Source organism: Arvicanthis niloticus, chromosome 1 (assembly GCF_011762505.2).
Source record: "Arvicanthis niloticus isolate mArvNil1 chromosome 1, mArvNil1.pat.X, whole genome shotgun sequence".
Taxonomy (NCBI): Eukaryota; Metazoa; Chordata; class Mammalia; order Rodentia; family Muridae; genus Arvicanthis; species Arvicanthis niloticus.
Genome location: NC_047658.1, coordinates 4,036,131 through 4,053,921, shown reverse-complemented (window position 1 = coordinate 4,053,921; position 17,791 = coordinate 4,036,131). Strand labels below are relative to the sequence as shown.

The following is a 17,791-nucleotide window of genomic DNA, read 5'->3' as shown; positions in this document are numbered from 1 at the left end:
AATTTAACTTTTGACAAAATAGAAACTTTAGTCATAGTTCTATAAAAATCTTTTAAAGAGTTATTTCTAATTAGAATATTGTTTTAGAAGTGATACACAACAAGAATAGGAAAGTAAACATTTTATATCTAACATAAGAGCACAAGTCCTCACCACTTCTTCTTGTCTGAACTCTCACCTTTGAACCAAATCTTGATGAAAGTCTCATATACATAATGAAATTATCTCAGACAGCAATGGCTAGAAAGTCTATCAAAATAGAAGCTTATATATATATATATTCTGACTCAGGACAGCCTGTAACTTTTTAGCTGTAACTAAAGGAAAAAAAGTGCTCTTTTATTTATTAAACTAGGAAAACCACTATCAACTCTCTTATCATAGAAGCCAAAAAAACTGCTGGCCCCCTTCTAAGAGCCGCTTTTGAAAACAGTCTGTTCTCTTCAAGGTTCTTTCTGTTGGTGTCCTTCTCCTGGCCACAGAGCAGGGCGAATTATGTTTTTCTTGTGTAAATTGAGACTGTCTCACAAGTAAGTTTTAAACTAAATTAAGTAAGCAGTTTTAGTAGTTCATCACACCAAATCAGGCACCTGACATACTCTGTCTCTTCCTCCAGAGGAACAGAGCTTTCTCTTGGCCACAAGCTGTGGAACAGGACCAGCCTGTCTCATTGCTTCTGCTTTTAAAACTCAGGATGTTAACACAGTATCAGTCCAGAAGAAAGAAAAGGAACGTCAATTGTCAGTCAGAGTCCAAGAACATGTGAAACAAATAACACAGAATGAAGTTTATCAAGAAAAGACAAGGAAAGACAACACAATAGTCTGCCCCATCACTATATCAGTGGCACAGAATTGTCAACAATCGCAGCAGTGTCTGGAAACCGCATGGCCTGTTGGGAAACGTAGTTCTCAGACCGGCTGCCATCTTGGATATACTTGTCAAAGCTGCAAAGCCTGTTGGGAAACGTAGTTCTCAGGATGTCGAGCGAGCGCACTCACTAAAGCCCTTATCTCTCGCTAGGCGCCTGCCTGCATGTGTTCGCCACCCGCCTCTCGCCTCCCGCCTCTCGCCTCGTACTTAATTCAACACGGGCGGGAGGCTGGGAACTCCTCTCCCGCCTTTTAAACTGCGGTGGGCGGGAGACCTGCATGTACTCTGGCTTCCAGTCCCAGGGCGGCTCGAGCGCTGGCGAAGAGGGGGCCACCGAGGGGGCCAGGGCAGCCAGTGGTTGTGGAGCCTGGCTCAGGTACTCTGCCACACAGTAGCGGCAGGGAGGGGTTCCAGAAAGACTGTACACAAAATATAAACACACAGAACTAACACAGTCAGACACACTTGCCCGAGTTTGGTCTCATAGAACCAGCCAAACGCGACCTCTGATGGGAAGGATTCCACATCTTCCCCCTAGCAGGAGCACTCATCTCCTGTTCCAAAACAGGGCAGTCAGACCTCCCTGACTCCCTAACCCAGATGGGAAAGGATACCGCCTTTCCCCAAGGGCAGCCAGACCACTCTGACTCCCTAACCACCCGTGAAGCGTCCTTCCCGGGCTGCAGCCTGTGGGTTTCAACACGTCTGTCCATCCACAGTCATTGGGCCCTCACGGTCCACAATGACAGCTGCACTCAGTCTCCGATGGGGAAGATTCCCCTCACCAAAGAAACCGATATCAAAACACAGAAACAAAGACAGCAGCAGAAACCAAAACACAGAGACAAGGACAGCGGCGCCGCACTCTCACACACACCACTCACACAGACCTACCTCCAAGGGGTCATCGTGTGTCTAGGGTGGTCTCGAGTTTCCCGGCCAATCGCCACCTGTACTAAATCCCTCAAAGATTTGTCTTGTAATCCATCTAACTTCTGTAACTTTCTCTTAATATCACTGGCTGATTGGTCAATGAAAGCTATTGTCACCGTAGCTTTATGTTCATCAGACATTGGATCATAGGGTGTAAATTGCCGAAAAGCCTCCATCAGCCATTCTAAGAAGGCTGAGGGGGATTCAGCAGGACCCTGGATTGTCTCCCTTACCTTGGCCAAATTTGTGGGCTCCCCTGAGCCCCGCCATTAGAGTCTGACGGTAGATTTTGAGGTGCTCCCTACCATTTGCTGTATTGAAATCCCAATCTGGTCTGGTCAGCGGGAAGGCTGCGTCTATTTCATTTTGCAAGGAGGTGGGCCTGCCATCCGTCCCTGGAACATTCTTTCTGGCTTCTAAGAGGATACGCTGTCTCTCCTCGGTTGTAAAGAGTACCTGCAAGAGCTGTTGACAATCATCCCAGGTGGGCCAATGAGAGAAAAGAAGGGAATCAATTAGGCCTATCAAGGCCTGGGGGTCCTCAGAAAAAGGAGGATTGTGAGTTCTCCAATTATAAAGATCTGCTGATGAGAAAGGCCAATACTGGAAAAGCTGGTTCCCTTGATCATCAGGGGGTCCATACGCCCGCAGAGGCAAGACAGTAGAGTCAGGAGACACTACCTTCTTACTCCGAGTCCCAGCTGCCGACCCTCTAGGCTTCCCTCCTCCAGGTGAAGTAAGGGGGCCGAGGGTTCCACCCAGGTTGTACTCCCTTGCTCCTCGGAGTTTCCCTGTCCTGTACCTGTTGTCTCACCTCTCCGTTCCCCTGAGGCAGAGCCTCCTTGTCTGGCAGCTGCTGTTACACCTCCCAGTTCCCCTGCTGAGGCAGAGCCTCCTTGTCCTGCAGCTACTTGGGGTACTGGTGGATAAGGGGGAGGAGGATCTAACAAGAGGTGGTCAGCGTCTGTGGTTAAAATCTTTTTTTCTCTCACGGGACGTGAGGCCTTCATCTCCTCGTTTCCGTCTTTTAGAGCGAGTACCTCGGTCTTCAATGGGCCTGAAAGTGAAACAAATGGGCGGACCCACAAAGGGGGAGAGAGAATCAAGTTTTCCCAGACAGTTATGTAGGGGATCTGATCAGGATGTCCACTGGGACCCCTCTGGTAGACTCTTTCTTTTACCTGTCTGACCTTTTCTAAGAAGAAGGATCCTTCTGGTGGCCACCCGGTTTGGAAAGATGGCCATTCTGATGTACACAAGGTTTGCCATTTCTGCTTCTTCACTCTTACTGACAGACTATAAGCTCTAGCCTTAACTTCTGACCAGTGGTCAAGCGTCAAAGATAGTGGGGTAGCTAGTGTCTGTCCCATAATGGTTCGTCAGTCCAACAAATATCACAAACAACACAGACAGAATTAGACACGGATATACTGCCACGAGAGCACAACTGTCACCACCCCAGGCGGCTGTGGTAAAAAAAAAAAAACCACCTTCACACAGAGAAGGGTCTTCCTAGACCCTATCTCTCACACAAGCGAACCCTGGGCGTCCCCAGGGAACTGTGGCTTGCAGTATGCTGATACGTCTATCGTACTGCTTCCACAACCTGACCCTCTCTCAGGGTCCGGACCCTCTCCCAGGGTCCTGCTCTCCGTGGCTAACTCAGTTCCTGCTCCTGCCACAAGCATAAAAAACCAAGCTACACAGACCGCCCTTGCCAGGGCACACAGACACAGTACACAGAGACTTAGACAAAGGTCACACACAAACGCTCGAGCGAAATAAACCTCCGACCCCTGTACCCCGTGGGGTCTGAAAGAGCGGATCTCGGTGGGACCTCCAAGAAATGTTGGACTCTAAGGATCCAAACCCAAACCCACAGGAAGCGCTCTTTCAGAGATACTCATGGAAGGGAGTCGCTGCAATCGCATGAGATTTATTTGATGAATAGGTGGAATAACAGTAGCCGGTGCACCGGGGTCCCTCACCCTCAAGCGAGAAAGAGGAACCCCGAGTGACCAAAAAGGATGGTATATATACAAAGTTCACAAAGACAGTAAATTGCTTCTTAGACAATAAAAGAGATTTCAAACATCTGTTCCCAAACCTGGTTTCTATCTAGCCCTCAATTTACAACCAGGCTATCCTATTTTACATATGTATCTTGTTCCTGGGAGAATTCCTTTGAAGTGACTTCCGTTTACCCAGGTGTTTTATTGCCTCTATCTTGGGTCTTTTGTGCTTTTGAAATGTTTATTCAAGCCCTTGGAATGCACCCCAGGGGCAGCTAACACTTGAGTGTAAATTGAAACTCTGAACCTAAGAAACTCTCACAGTTGAGACCTAAAATTTCATTTTTACAATTTATTCTTACAGCTTCTGGAATTAGACTGTAAGACCCTATTACTGAAGAAACTGTGTGCTTTGACTGCACATCATGAAGGACTTGATTGGAAATTCTGGCTGACTCCCCTAGGGCCTGGGACCTTGAACTTGGTTTTCCCCTATGAATAAATGGAGTCTGAAAATGAAATGGTAGTATTTAGAACAAGTTTCTTTTGCTTGTTCTCAACAACAGGGGATGGGGGCAGGATCAAAACCTCAAGGCTGTCTTCTCTGGCCACAGGTTGAGTTTAAGATCAGCCTAAGCAACAATGAGGATTGTAGTGAAACTTTGGAGTTTTGATTTCTTTAGAAAACACAGAAATATGGGAACAAGTTTTGGTTTTAAGCCCAGATGTGGGCTATGGGGGCTGCTTCAGATTGTCCACAGCAGCGGACTGTGATTTGCTGCAAGTGCTGGCAGGGGTGTGACTTTGCCGGCAGCAGATAGCTTCTGCCACTGCATGACTTTTGGATTCTGGGTTTTTTTTTTTTTTTTTCAGAGAGTATATTATTAATTCTGGGGTCCTGAGAGGCAGGCTGAGTTGCTGGTTACTGTTGGTTGTTGATGGTCACAATGCCCAAAGAAGAAAGAAGAAAATAGATGTCCTGACAGTGAAGATCAAACTTGCCCCAAGGAACTTGACAGTGCCCCCTTTCTTTTCTCTACTTTTTTTCTCTCTTACTGAGTGTTAGGGTGTTGAAAAGCGCAGAAAAGGCTGAGAAAATTCAAAGAAAAAGAGCCCACACAGTAACAAACAGATTGGTTACAGAGGCCCTATTTGAAAACAAGTCCAAGCCAGGTGTGATACAAACCTATATTCTTAGCACCTGAGAGACAGAAGCAGGGTGACCCCAAAAAGTTTAAGTCCAGCCTTTGTATATAGCAAGTTTCAGCTCAACTTGGCTGGAACCCCTGCTTGCCCCTGCACAAGCCGGGAGATCCTGGCAGAAAAAAACACAACACCTGCTCAGAAAAAACTCCTGGCTAGCATATCATCACTACCTACCTCTTTGTTCCCAGCAATGCACCCAAGAGTGCCCTCCTACAAGCTCAGGTTTTGGCCATGTATGGGCACAATCCCAGTTCCTAGCTCACACATCGTCACTCCTCACATAAGCTCTATAAAACCCCCTCGCTTTAGCTGGGATCTTGATTTCATTGCCCTCTACCTGTGAGGTCGGTGAACCAGCCCCAGAGTTGCCTCCTAATAAATCTGCTCATATCTACCTTTAATCGTATTTAACTTCCCTGTATCTGTATCACCGAAGGAGAGAAAAAGCCCATCACCTACCTGGGGACACTCTGTCATAAATAATGAACAGGAATTCTCAGATGCAAACATACAACGTTTCCACCCTACAACTGGGACAGAGATAAATTGCACCAAAATTATGGGAAATATGGCAAGTGGTGACTGTCTAATAACTACTTTTAAAAATCCAATTGTAAATCCTCAAAATGGATAATAATATTTATGTATAGAAAACAGGTTGGCTCTTTTTTCTCAACATTTAAACGCTCAATCTCCTGAGTTAGTTTCAATAAACCACTGCCCACATCCCAAAGAAAAAACTAAAAAACTAAAAAAAAAAAAAAAAAAAAAAAAAAATAGAGGTGTATTTCTCTCTAAATCCAGAAGACCTCAACACATTACATTCTATAACCTGGGACCTAAAAGTATCTGGCCCTAAATTTGTCCTCATTTCCTTCCACAAATCACGTACCTGACGGAAGAGTATTGAATCCCAGAATGCCAAATTCTTACTGAGTATTAAGACTACTGAACAATGTAATTGAAATATTTTGTTTCTTATATCATTACTTAAGTTTTAAATTAATTAATTAATTAAACATTTCTGGGCATCTGGAGAGATGACTCAAGTTGGTAAAGGGCTTGCCACACAACAGGAGGACCTCAGCTCCAGTCCCTGGTACCCATGTAAAAGCCAGGCTCAGGAGCAGGCAACTGTCAGTCCAGTAGTGTGGGAAGGAGACAGGCAGATCGCAGGTATCCAGCAGCTACAGTAAGGAGCCTTTCTCAATAGAATAATGTGGAGAGTGAGAGAGGAAAGCATTCAATACAGACGACTGGCCTTCACATGTGCCCATATGGAAGCGTCTCACACATACACATGGGCTCCACGAAGCACACAGCTCTGGGAATACTAAAGGGACATAACATTATTCCTAGGACATATAGCTGAGTTACTAGTTTTGGTATTTGCAGCATCTGACTGGAGTGTCGTTTTAGTCATAAGTTCTACATATTTTTTACATAAAACTAAGAGCGTCACTGAGCCCTTTTCTTGTTGTGACCTTGTTTCTATATAAAAATTCAAGCCTAAAGATATGGGTCACTTTGCCAGAGGACCCAGGTTCAATTCCCAGCACCAACACAGTAGCTCAAAACAATGTGTAACTGGAGTTCCAGGGGTTCCCGTGCCCTCTTCTGGCCTCTGCATGCACAGACATACATGCAGGCAAACACCCGTACACATAATAAAGATAAAAGAAATATTCACTCACGACATCATGTATATTTATTTACCTATGTGATAACGCACAAAATATTATCACAAGGTTGGCGCCAAAGAGCTAGCACCCATTTGAAACAGCATTATCCCCTCTGAAGCCCCATGTGGTAAAGCTGTGCCACAGAACAAAGCATCCGCACTCTGGGTGCCTGGGGACGCCTGCCTGCCCTCGATGGTCACTGCACCATTCCCAACAGCAGCAACAGTCCTAAGTGGCCTCCCCCTACATATGTAACAGACTTGCAGCTTGGTCTTCATGTGGGTCCCGAATAACTGGAGCAGAGGCTTTCCCTAAGGCTGTTGCGCAGGATATTAGCTGGGCTGCTTTGTCTGACCTCAAAGGGAGAGGAAGCACCTAGCCTCCCAAAGTCTTGAAGTGCCAGGGTGTGTGGGGGGATACCTGGGGGGGTCCCACCCGCTCAGAAGAAAAGGGGAGGCAGATGAGGGAAGGATTGTGAGAGGGGATGACCGAGGGGGCAGTAAGTCGAATGTAAAGTTAAAAAAACAATGTGGGAATGAAGTATATTACATGAACTTAGGAAAACTTTCTAAGGACTCTAATCACTATATAAATAACTCACAATTTTTAAACAAAATAAGTGAGAATCAGGGAGATGATTTGGCACATAAAGGCATCCGACACCAAAGCTGACACCCTGAGTTTGATTCCTGGGACTGACACATGGAAGGAGAAAACCGACTCCCCAAATTGTCCTCTGTCGTGTACACCTTGACACATCTCATCGACACACAAGTACATAAAATAAAATGTAATTTTAAAAATTCATATCTGTGTCTAATCTGAATGGTCATCTTCCCAGGCCTAAGGAGGGTAAACATCTTTGATGGCGACCAGTGTTGTCACCTGCTCCCTGCTCATCTGTACAACTTAGAAGCATCTCCAGTGACAGGGCAAAGGGCGTTTCTCAGAAAGCCCTCCTAGATACCATGTGACCCTGCAATTAGGAGATGACCTCAGCAGCAACCGTCAGTGACCTAGAACTCATTTTCTGCACATGCGTGCCTTCTAAGGCGTTCTGTAATTGGCTTCTATGCAGACCAATGAGATGCAATGATTCTCCACGTTTGTCCAATGAGGCCTTCTAATGAGTTCTCATCAACCAATGGGACTTCAAGACATTTGTCTGACTGAGGTTGCCACGTTGGGCAGTGTGAGAGGAGTCACGCATGTGCAGAGAGGTTACTTCAGAGCACAACTGGAAGCGCCTTCAAAGCCCAAGATTCTGGTGAGGATTTTGAAGCCAGAAAGAATTTGCTGCTTACTAGGAAAAGGAGCAGTGAGGGACCAGATTCCCAAGGTCTAAAAAAAGAGCCAGTGAGGACAAGCAGGAAAGAGGAGGAGGAACGGGCCTGTGTGAGTCTTCAGTTTGAGGGAGGTGGCTACGCCTGGACGCCTGAGTTTGATGAAAGAAACACAGATACCAAAGTCTTGGGTCTGAGGTAGAATTGGGCTCTGGACACCCTAATCTGAGGGAGGAGGGCTTTGCTCTTGCTGGGTTTGTTCCCTGGGTTTTTGAAGAATGCTCAGTTCAGGATTTTGGGTCCAAGGGTAACATTGGGGATCTGGCCAACCATGATTGAAGGAGGAGGCCAGGGTTTGCGACAATTCGTGGTGCTGAGAACTGTACTGTGAGACGTGAAGAAGGAAGCTGTGTGACTAGAATCCTGGGTCCTGGGGAGTCAGGGGTGTGAGAATGGAACCTAAATGCTACATTCCTCAGACAGACAAATCAGGGCCTTCAGAATTTCAGCTGTGGTTATGGTAGAGCTGGGTCCTGGGGACTTAGAAGCAGGGGCCTTGAAAAGGTTCTGCTTGGGTTCTGAAGTTCTGATTGAGGCTTAAATCAGAGGGCTCCTGGGCCCATTCTCCTGCATCTAGACCCTGAAAGATCACAGTCGCTGGGATTCTGGTCTTAGAGAACACATAGCTGAGGCTGAGATGTGCAACCAGAGAATCTGTGGCACAGTAAGCCTGGGGTAACTACCAAGTACCAAGAACAAACTGGCTTCCCATTTTTAGGTTCCCTAGAACTGTTCCTGTCTAGAAAACAAGGATTAACCCCTCTCTGTCTGGTTGAATTGACTCCTGTAGGTTATCAGTTCCCAGGTCCTGATCAGCTCTTCCCAGCCTCAGAGAAGCTATGGGAGCCTGCTGCATCCAGTATGTCCTGCTCCTCTCTCTGCTGGGCTTCTTCCCCTGCTCAGGTGAGGGTGGAACAGAAGAGCAACTGGCAGCCATCATTTGGATGTCAGAAAGCTCTACGTCTCATTTAGTGTCTCTTAACAGATTGGAGGAGAAAACATTCACAGACATGGGAGGAGGAAACCATGTGCAGAGGCCTGAGAAGGACCTTGTGTCTGGCGACACCTAGCTCTCCTACCACTGTTGGAGACCAGCACCCTGCCCACCTTTTCAGACAGGAAATCAGAGATTACATGTCCCTTGTTCCATCCTCAGTAATGGGTGCCCAGCATATTGTCCCCTGTGTTCCTCGTCTCTTTGCCTTCCCCTGAGGAGTTCTGTCACACTAGAATGTGTCTCATGTCCTTTTCTTCCCAGACCCTGTGCGATGCCCCCTTGCCTGTGGGACTGTATCAGGGGCACAGGGACAAAGAGGGGGTTTGCACATGAAGACATAGGAAGGCTGAGTCACACAGGAGCCTGGCGGCCTTTCTAAGAACTCAGACGTTTTAGATGTATCTTTATCATTTTTAATAATGAATAGGGGCATGCGTCTGTCTGTCTGTCTCTGCCTGCATGAGAGTATGTGCTCATAAGTTCTGGAATTCAAACTCAGCACTTGGAAGAGCAGTGAGTGCTCTAACCATTGAGGCATCTCTGCAGCCTTTAATAATGAGAATTTTATTCTGGGGAACATGGGAAGTTCTGTGAAGTTACAGCCTCCTTGGAAGCTTCTCCGAGTTTCTCATTGGCCTGACCTTATTAGCTAACCATTTTGGAGAATCCATGGGTGCTGGGGGGGGGTGAAAAGGGAGATCGGAGAGACCCATGACAGGCAGGGAAAGGCCTTGCTGTCATCTTTGCTAGCTGGAGGCATTAGAGGTGGGGACCGGGCTCAGGATCTGCAGAGACTGTACAGAGTAAGTCACGGGGTTTCCTGGGGACTGTAACATGGGCTACAGAGAAAGAGTGGATGATCATGGGGGCAGAGCTGCAGCTGGAGCAGCTAGGGGAAAGGAGCCACCTTTGAGCAAGATGGGAAGGAGGTGGGTGGGGTGGAGCAGAGAGAGTGCAGGTCTGGTTTGCAGGAGTGGGGCAGCTGAGAAATGATTAAAAGTACAGCCTTCCACTATGGGTCACCTAGAATAGTGGGGGTGCTTGGAAGTAATGAGTTCTGAGTCCTACTGTAATGCAAACAGGGATGTCACAGCCATCCTGTATGACTCAGGAGTTTGCGATGGCCTCCCTTAGCCCAGAAGCTGTAGGCACAGACATGGTGGGCTTCTTGACTCTCACAAACCCTGATTTTCCTCTCCACAGTTACTCTGACTTGTCACAAGGGAATCATGTTGAAATTTGGCAGTGGCTTCACTAAGAAAGCAGTTGAGTGGAAATCAGTTGGGACCACTAAAGCTGAACATCCTAAGATATGTCAGGAGACACTTCTGCTCATAGATGTAGGTGCGTGGTCTGAGCTGGAGGGACACACTCCTACCCTGGACCAGGCCCAGCCCTGCCCTGGATTCTATGTCCTGCATTTCTGCCCATCTACCCATAATCCTGGGATCTCCTATCTCTGTGCCTTGTTCTACTAACCTGTGATGAGGGTGTACAATGAAGATCTATATGCTAATTAAAAGAAACACCCTGGGCTTGAACCCTTGTCCCACATGACCTGGGTGTTGTCCTGAGTGCCTGTAATGCCAGCATGGGGCTGTGGGTGGAGACAGTCAGCTTCATCTGCAGCAACCTTGGGACTTCAAGAGCAGCCTGGAGTAGAGGAGACTTGGGGCCCAGGAAGGGAGAGGAAAAAGGGAGGAAGGGATGGAGAGACAAAGGGAGGGAGGGAGGGAAGGAGGGAGAAATGGACCAAGGAAGGGAAAGGAGGACAGAGGAAGGAAGTATGCTGAGTGCCTGTGTTGGGCTCTGCTAAGCCTGAGTTCCTCTGCAGCTCTGCAGGGAAGTGGGAAGGAGAGAGAAGCAGAGCACAGGGAGCCAAGTGTGGTGTGAAGGGCAGAGTGGAGAGAGACCCCAGCAGGGGGAAGAGATGCTGACCAGAGTGAGGCTGCAGGGTACTGCGGGGCTCAGGGGAGACTGTGTGGAGGGGCCTGGTAACAGGGGCAGAGCAAGGGGCAGAGCAGAGGGAGCCAGGTTTGGGCTTCAGTCTGTGGCAGACTCAGCTCAAGATCTGTTCTGTTGTCACTGAGGATTGTCCTGTCCCTGAGTGGGAGCATCAAGGGACCCAAGAACTGGGGTTGCAGGTTTTGCCATCCTTTCCCTGCATGAAGAGCTGTCACTCTGGTGCCCCCTTAGGTAAGCAATCTGTCATACTGGGGAGCAAAGGCTGCAGCAACCCGGGGAAGAGGAAGACCAAAAATATCCAAGTATTTTCTGCTGGGCCTGGAATAGTTTCTGCCTCTTATGTCCACTTCTGTGACACTGAACTATGCAACAACGCTGACAGCACCAGTGTCCTACTTGACAACCTGTCACTTGCAGGTATGTGACCTCAGGACCCAACACTTGAGGGACCAGCCTGTGGCTGCAGCTGACAGCATGCTGTATACCTCTCCTCTCTCTCCTCAGCCTACAATGAGCCGGGAACCATCCAGTGTCCTGTCTGCTTGCAGTTTCAGGGTTCCTGCACCCACAATTCCAACTTTGTCTTCTGTCCTAAGGGCACTCATTGTTTTACTAGTGACTTGGCCCTCCAGGGAGGTAAGGGGTGAAGGAGACTGTGGCCATGACTCCAGGGGTTCAAGAGGAGGGATGAGGGCTCCTGGCTCTGAGGGAGGTGTGCAGGGGCCTAGATTGACTGCTGTACCAGAAGGAGTATGTTTGGAGACTAGAACCCTGTCAGAGAAAGGAATCCTGGACCTGGACCAAGACTTCTGGGACTACAGGAGGAGGGCTGGAGCCAAGACTCCTGGGTATGTGGTTTCTCTCTCTCTCTTTTTTTTTTTCAAGTTCATGCCACTTACCCCCGATTTGATCTTTATCTTCTAGGTGAGCTCAACACCACCTTTAGCATTGATGGATGCCTCGTCTCATCTGGAAAATACTTATTGAAAAAGTAAACATCAATTGGAATCTTCTCCGCTGTGGAAATCCCTGAGGCACAGACTGTGGATTCATTCTCACATGTACGTGTCCCTGGCATCCTCCTGGCCTGGATGTTAGGGCTCAGGGCCCTTCTCAGCGCTTTGTGTGCAGGGATTTGTCCTCTCTGCTGAACCCATTTCCCTGTGAATCTGAATCCCTCTCGGCCATCCATACCCAGCCCTCCTCTGACCTCATAACCCAAAGACCTGAGACCGGGCACTGTCGACCTGTGCTGTCGGGTGCCCTCATCCCTCCCCCACACATCTCTGCCTCCTCATGTTTAGATATGGGAGCCACTGAACTCACCCTGCTCCAGAGCAGACAACCGCACACTGACCGCACATGTGGAAAATAAAGTTGCTGTTATTTACCAAACACTGGGTTTCTCTACGTGAGGAGAGGAGGGCACACAGTGGGATCCATGGCAAGTCTAGCTGCCAAGGCCTGGTTCATGGTGCTGTGACCAAACCTTTCCTGGGGACTCAACACTAACATCTCCTCACCCCACATTGGGATTCCTTGACAGTGCGATGTATGAATACCACCAAAGTCCAACTTGGTGAACCATGAGGTTTACAGTGGAGTTCTTTCCAGGAATACGCATGGGTGAGTGGTGACTTACAGGAGCAGAAGTCACCCAAAGACAGCTGCTTCACCAGAGCTTGCCTCAGCATGAGTGACAGCTCACAAACCTGGGAACCTGGAGCACCCTGCACAGCATGGAGGCAGGCCATGAAGCTTGAGGGTGTCCTTTCCGGGTGCCTCAGTTGGTGCAAACCCCTTGCAGACAGCTCGCATGGGTTCTGCTTCTTCCGGAAATCTGGGCTGTTGTCAGAGTCTCCCTTGCAGCTTGGCTTGTCTGAGAGTCTTCTTTGCAGCTTTTATTGTATTCTCTGTTATGGGGTTGCGGGGGTGGGTGGAAGGCGGCTGGTGAATCCGGTTGGTTTCAGGGACTTCCTGGAGCTATTTTGAATTGTTTAGCTTCCTGGAGGTTTCTGCCTAGGATGGAATGTTTCCACATCTGAGGAAACTGTTCCATAATACTTGGGTCACTCTAAGGCTCCTTCCCAACCTGGGGCCTAACAGAGCCCTCTTGGCACTGCAGCATGAAGCACGGGGACACTCTGGGACCTAGGAGGGCAGGAGGCTGTGTCCCTCAGCTTCTCTTGTGTGTGGATGTGGTTCTCTCCTTCCACAGTGTGGCTTCTGGGATACTGACCTGAGAACATCAGGCTTAAAGGAGCCGCCATTGGCCATTACCACACTGAACATCTTACTGTCCTGACTTCACAGAGCTTTTAGAGTTTTCATTCTGGGGTGAAATTTGTCCCCTGCCCACAAGTGGCTCTGTGGGGAAGGAGCAGGCAGTTCATATTCCACTCTCACTGTCCTGTGAGAACCCAGAAAGTAGTAAGGCAGCCCCAGTGCTGAGATGTGGCATGTCAGGAAGAGCGAATCTCGAGACACAGAAGTATCCATGTGCATCCACACATCCTCCTCAGGGGATAAATTAATGTTTTCACTGCCATGATGGAAGCCAGAAGAAAGCAGGTGAATGGTGGGAAGATTTCCTGGTGGGATAAAAGCTGGTTGTGGTAGGGGGCATGGCACCAGGTGTGTGTGGGGAGGGACATGGAGCCAAGACAGTGTCATTGGCTCCACATGGAGAGATTGGGGTGGTGGATCCCAGGCATGAGATGGTGCCTGCTCACATTCAGGGTGGGTTATCCCCACTCAGCTAATATTCTCTGGAAACACACTCAGCAGTCACAGCCCCAAAGGTGTGCTACATTAGTCCCCTCAGTGTCTCCTTTTCAAGTCACCTTGCCAAATACATTAATCACCATACACATCATACAGTCTTTTTGTTTGTGTAGATGGAAGTTGGAGTCTTCCATAGAGAAGAGTTACTATCCCATAAGTCATTGCTCCATCATTGTAATGTTATGTCCACAAGTAACTCACATCATGAGCAGAAGAGGGCAGAGATTACAGAGAACAGTACCTCAGAACTGGGGTTACAGCTGGTAGCTATCAGAAATGCCTTTTATAAGCCACCTCATCTCCCACACACAGCCTGCCTTGGCATCCCTTCCTGTACTTAAAGGTATGTGCCACCACACCCAGCTAAACAGAATTTCCTACAGATGTCACATCAGAATGCAGGGGAACCATGGTGAACAACAAACCAAGGACCAGACCCTGTATGTGAAACATGTGGCTGGAGAGACAGCTGCACCGTCAGTACATACTGCTCTTGCTGGTTCCCAGCACCCAGGTTAAATGGGCACAACCATGCACAACCCCAGCTTGAGAGACTCCAAGCCCCTCTTCTTGTACTGCGAGGGCACCACACTCACATGCCCATGCCCACGGGCACACACAGGCAGACACACCTGATTAAAAGTAAGCTGGAGAGGCTGAGGCAGAGGAATTGAAAGCTTGAGACAAACAAGACTGCACAGCAGGGATCTGTGGGTGGGGGATCCACTTAGTACAGCTAGTCCAGGACCACAGATCTGGCTGTGGTGGCACACACCTTTAATTTCACCACTGGAGAGGCAGAGGCTGGTGGATGTCTAAGTTCAGTGCCACCCTGCTTTATGGAGATAGTTCAAGGAATGACAGGGAAACCCTGTCTAGAAATAAGCAAAGGAAGTAATTAGGTTCACAAAAAGAGGTGTGTGTTGGGGGAGGCATGACACAGTAGGTCACCCCTGTCATTCCAGCAGAAGCCAGTTGAAGCCTAAGCAAGAGGATCAGCACAAGTTCAACATCAGACTAGTCTACCTTTGGAGTTCCACATCAGTCAGAGCTATCAATGTACAGTGAGATCCTTTCTCAGATAAGTAAATAAATAAAGCCTCAGGACCACTGGGAACTTGGCTCAGGAGGGCCCATGTCTGCGGATGCTGTGAACTTTGTAAGTCTGCAAACTTTTATGAAGGAATTCTATGAGACAGATTGCAATTCCCTCCTAATGAGCATACCTCTGAACAGAAGTCACCCTCAGTTTTGGTGTACTGCTGTGGCTGGGTCCTCACGATGTGGTACTACTTGAGAAGAATTAGACGTGGTCTTGTTGGAGTAAGTGTAGTCTTGGAGTGTGTCAGTAGGGGATGGCTTTGATGTTTCAAAGTCCAAGCCAGGCCCAGTGCCTCTCTCTTCTGCTGCCTTCAGATCCAGATATAGTACCCTCAGCTTGCCCATGAGGAAGCAGTTGAAGTGGTTTCCTGTGTGACAGCTAGGGTGGTCATGGTATCTCCAAAGTGCTATAGAACACTGACTAAAACATACAATACATTCTGAATAAGTGATTCCCCAGGGAGGAGGAAGAAAAAGGCTCTACTTCCTGGTATTTCCCCATTCCTGGGGTGGGCTTACTCAAACCAGGGTTGATTTCAAGCCACCAATATGCCATTGACCACACATGTGAGTACATGATCAAAGGGTATGGAGGACAGAGCAGTCAGAACTTCAAGGACACCCTTGGCTACTATCCACTTTGGGGGCAGCCTGGGCTCTGTGAGGTTCTGTCAAAATGCAAAGAGAAGACAAATTTTAGCTGTATTTCTAGTGCAGTTCAGTAGTGTTGAGCATGTTCAGGGTGTGGTCGGCAGATCCCCAGAGCACACTGACACACTGCCATTTACAAAGACCCTCAGGGCTGTGGCTGTAGACTGCTCATCTCCATGCATAAAGCATCAGTTCCCTCTGCAGCACTGTATGAGCCAGGCAAGTGTGGACGCATACCTACAATCCCAGAGCACGTGTGATGAAGGTGGGAGGATCAAGTGCTCAAGGCTGTCTTTTCTGCCTACACTGTGAGTTCAAGACCATCATAGGCTATGTGATGCAGTTTCGAAAACAACTCGGAGCCAGGTGTGGTACAAACCTATAATCTTAGCACCTGAGAAACAGAAGCAGGGGGACCCACAAGAAGTTTAAGGCCAGACTTTCTAAATAGCAAGTTTCATCCCTACCTACCTAGGGACACTCTGTCATAAATAATGAACAGGAATTCTTAGAAGCAACCATGTGATATTTCTACTGTAAAACTGTGACAGAGTTAAGTGACTGAAATCATGGGAAATACGGCAAGTGGTGACTGTCCAATAATTACTTTAAAAGTCCAATTGAATTGTAAATCCTCAGAATTTATAATAATGTTTATTCATAGAAACTAGCTTGGCTATTTTTCCTGAAAATGTAACCACTCACCCTCCTGAGTTAGTTAGCTCCAATAAACCCTGCACATATCCCAAAGAAAAAGAACTGTACAGAATAGGAAATAATTTCTGATTCCTACAGACTCCCACACAAAATGTTCTCTAATCCTGGGACTTAAGAATATCTGATCATGGGCTGGGGAGATGACTCAGCGGTTAAGAGCACTGATTGCTCTTCCAGAGGCTTTATGTTCAATTCCCAGCAACCTCATGGTGGCTCACAACCATCTGTAATGGGATCTGATGCCTTCTTCTGGTGTGTCTGAAGACAGTGACAGTATACTCATCGTATATAATAAAATAAATAAAATCTTTTTTTAAAAAGAGTATCTGGTCATAATTCTTCCCCATTTCCTCCACAAATCACATACCTGTCTGAAAAGTATTGAATTCTAGGAAGCCAAATTCTTACTATTAAGACTAATGAGCAATGTAATTGAAATATTTTGTTTCTTACATTATTTGTTAAGATTCAGAAATACCTTTAGTGGCTGGGCTTTCATGGTGCACACCTTTAAGGCCAACCTGGTTCTAGAGCAAGCTCTAGGACAATCAGGACTACACGGGGAAGCCCTGTCTCAGAAAAAAAAGAGAGACATTTCTGAAAGCCTGGAGAGATGACCCAAGTGGGCAAAGTGCTTATTATGCAGGGTCAGTGACCTGGGCTAGAAGACTCTGCCTGAACAAAACAATAGTTGAACAAAGTAAAATGTATTTAAAGATCAAAATGAAACCCATCACTTGAAGGAGGAGGAAGAGATGGAGAATTGAGAAGCAGCAAGATAACTCAGGGGATAAAATTCCTTCTCCCAAATCTAATAATTCTGAGTTTGATTCCCTCAGACCCACTCACTGACAACCTCTAAGCTCCAGACATGTGCCTTGACACACAAATGAACACACATACACACACTAAATAAATTAAAATGTAATCTGAGAGCTTAAATCCATGTGTAACTATTCCAAATGTTTGTCTCTGTCACAGTTTTGACAAACACAAGTGGTTTCATTTGATGTGCAGGCAACCGGGGCTGTCACCCGACTGCTATTCATAACTACAATATTTAGAGGCATCCTAAGAAACAGGAAAGAGGGCTATCCTCTACTCAGCCCTCAAGGTCAGGAGTAGAGGATGAAAGCCTCCGTTGTTGAATGGAGAGGGAGGAAGATCAAGTTGACATATGGTGGTTGGGGCTTCTGGGTGGGTGCTGGAACACGAGCATGGCGAGGAATATGAAAGACCCTTCGGGTAGGTATTTAGTTCCACGGGCGAAGGCCAAATGCCTAGAGCTGCTGGGGGAGCTGAGGGAAACACGACGCCTGGAGCCACCCCTTCCACACACGCCTGGGGTAGCAACAGCCAGGGGGGGGCTCATGCGCGCCTTCAGACGCGACTCGTGATTGGCTTCTCTGGGGACCAATGAGATGCAGTGATTCTCCAAGCTTGACCAATAAGGCCATGCAATGAGTCATCTTCAACCAATGGGACCTCGAGTATCTAGCCAGGCTGGCCCCGCCTTCCGTGCCTCCT

At 47.7% G+C, this 17,791-nt stretch overlaps 1 pseudogene across 1 annotated transcript; it reads left to right on the top strand.

Annotated features, from left to right (window-relative positions):
* The first annotated feature begins 7,925 nt into the window (after positions 1–7,925).
* LOC117698728 (CD177 antigen-like) lies at positions 7,926–12,365 on the top strand (annotated as a pseudogene). Its single transcript, XR_013108770.1, has 6 exons — positions 7,926–7,973; positions 8,840–8,952; positions 10,250–10,390; positions 11,243–11,428; positions 11,516–11,647; positions 11,936–12,365. The product of XR_013108770.1 is annotated as a CD177 antigen-like (transcript).
* Positions 12,366–17,791: the final 5,426 nt, after the last annotated feature.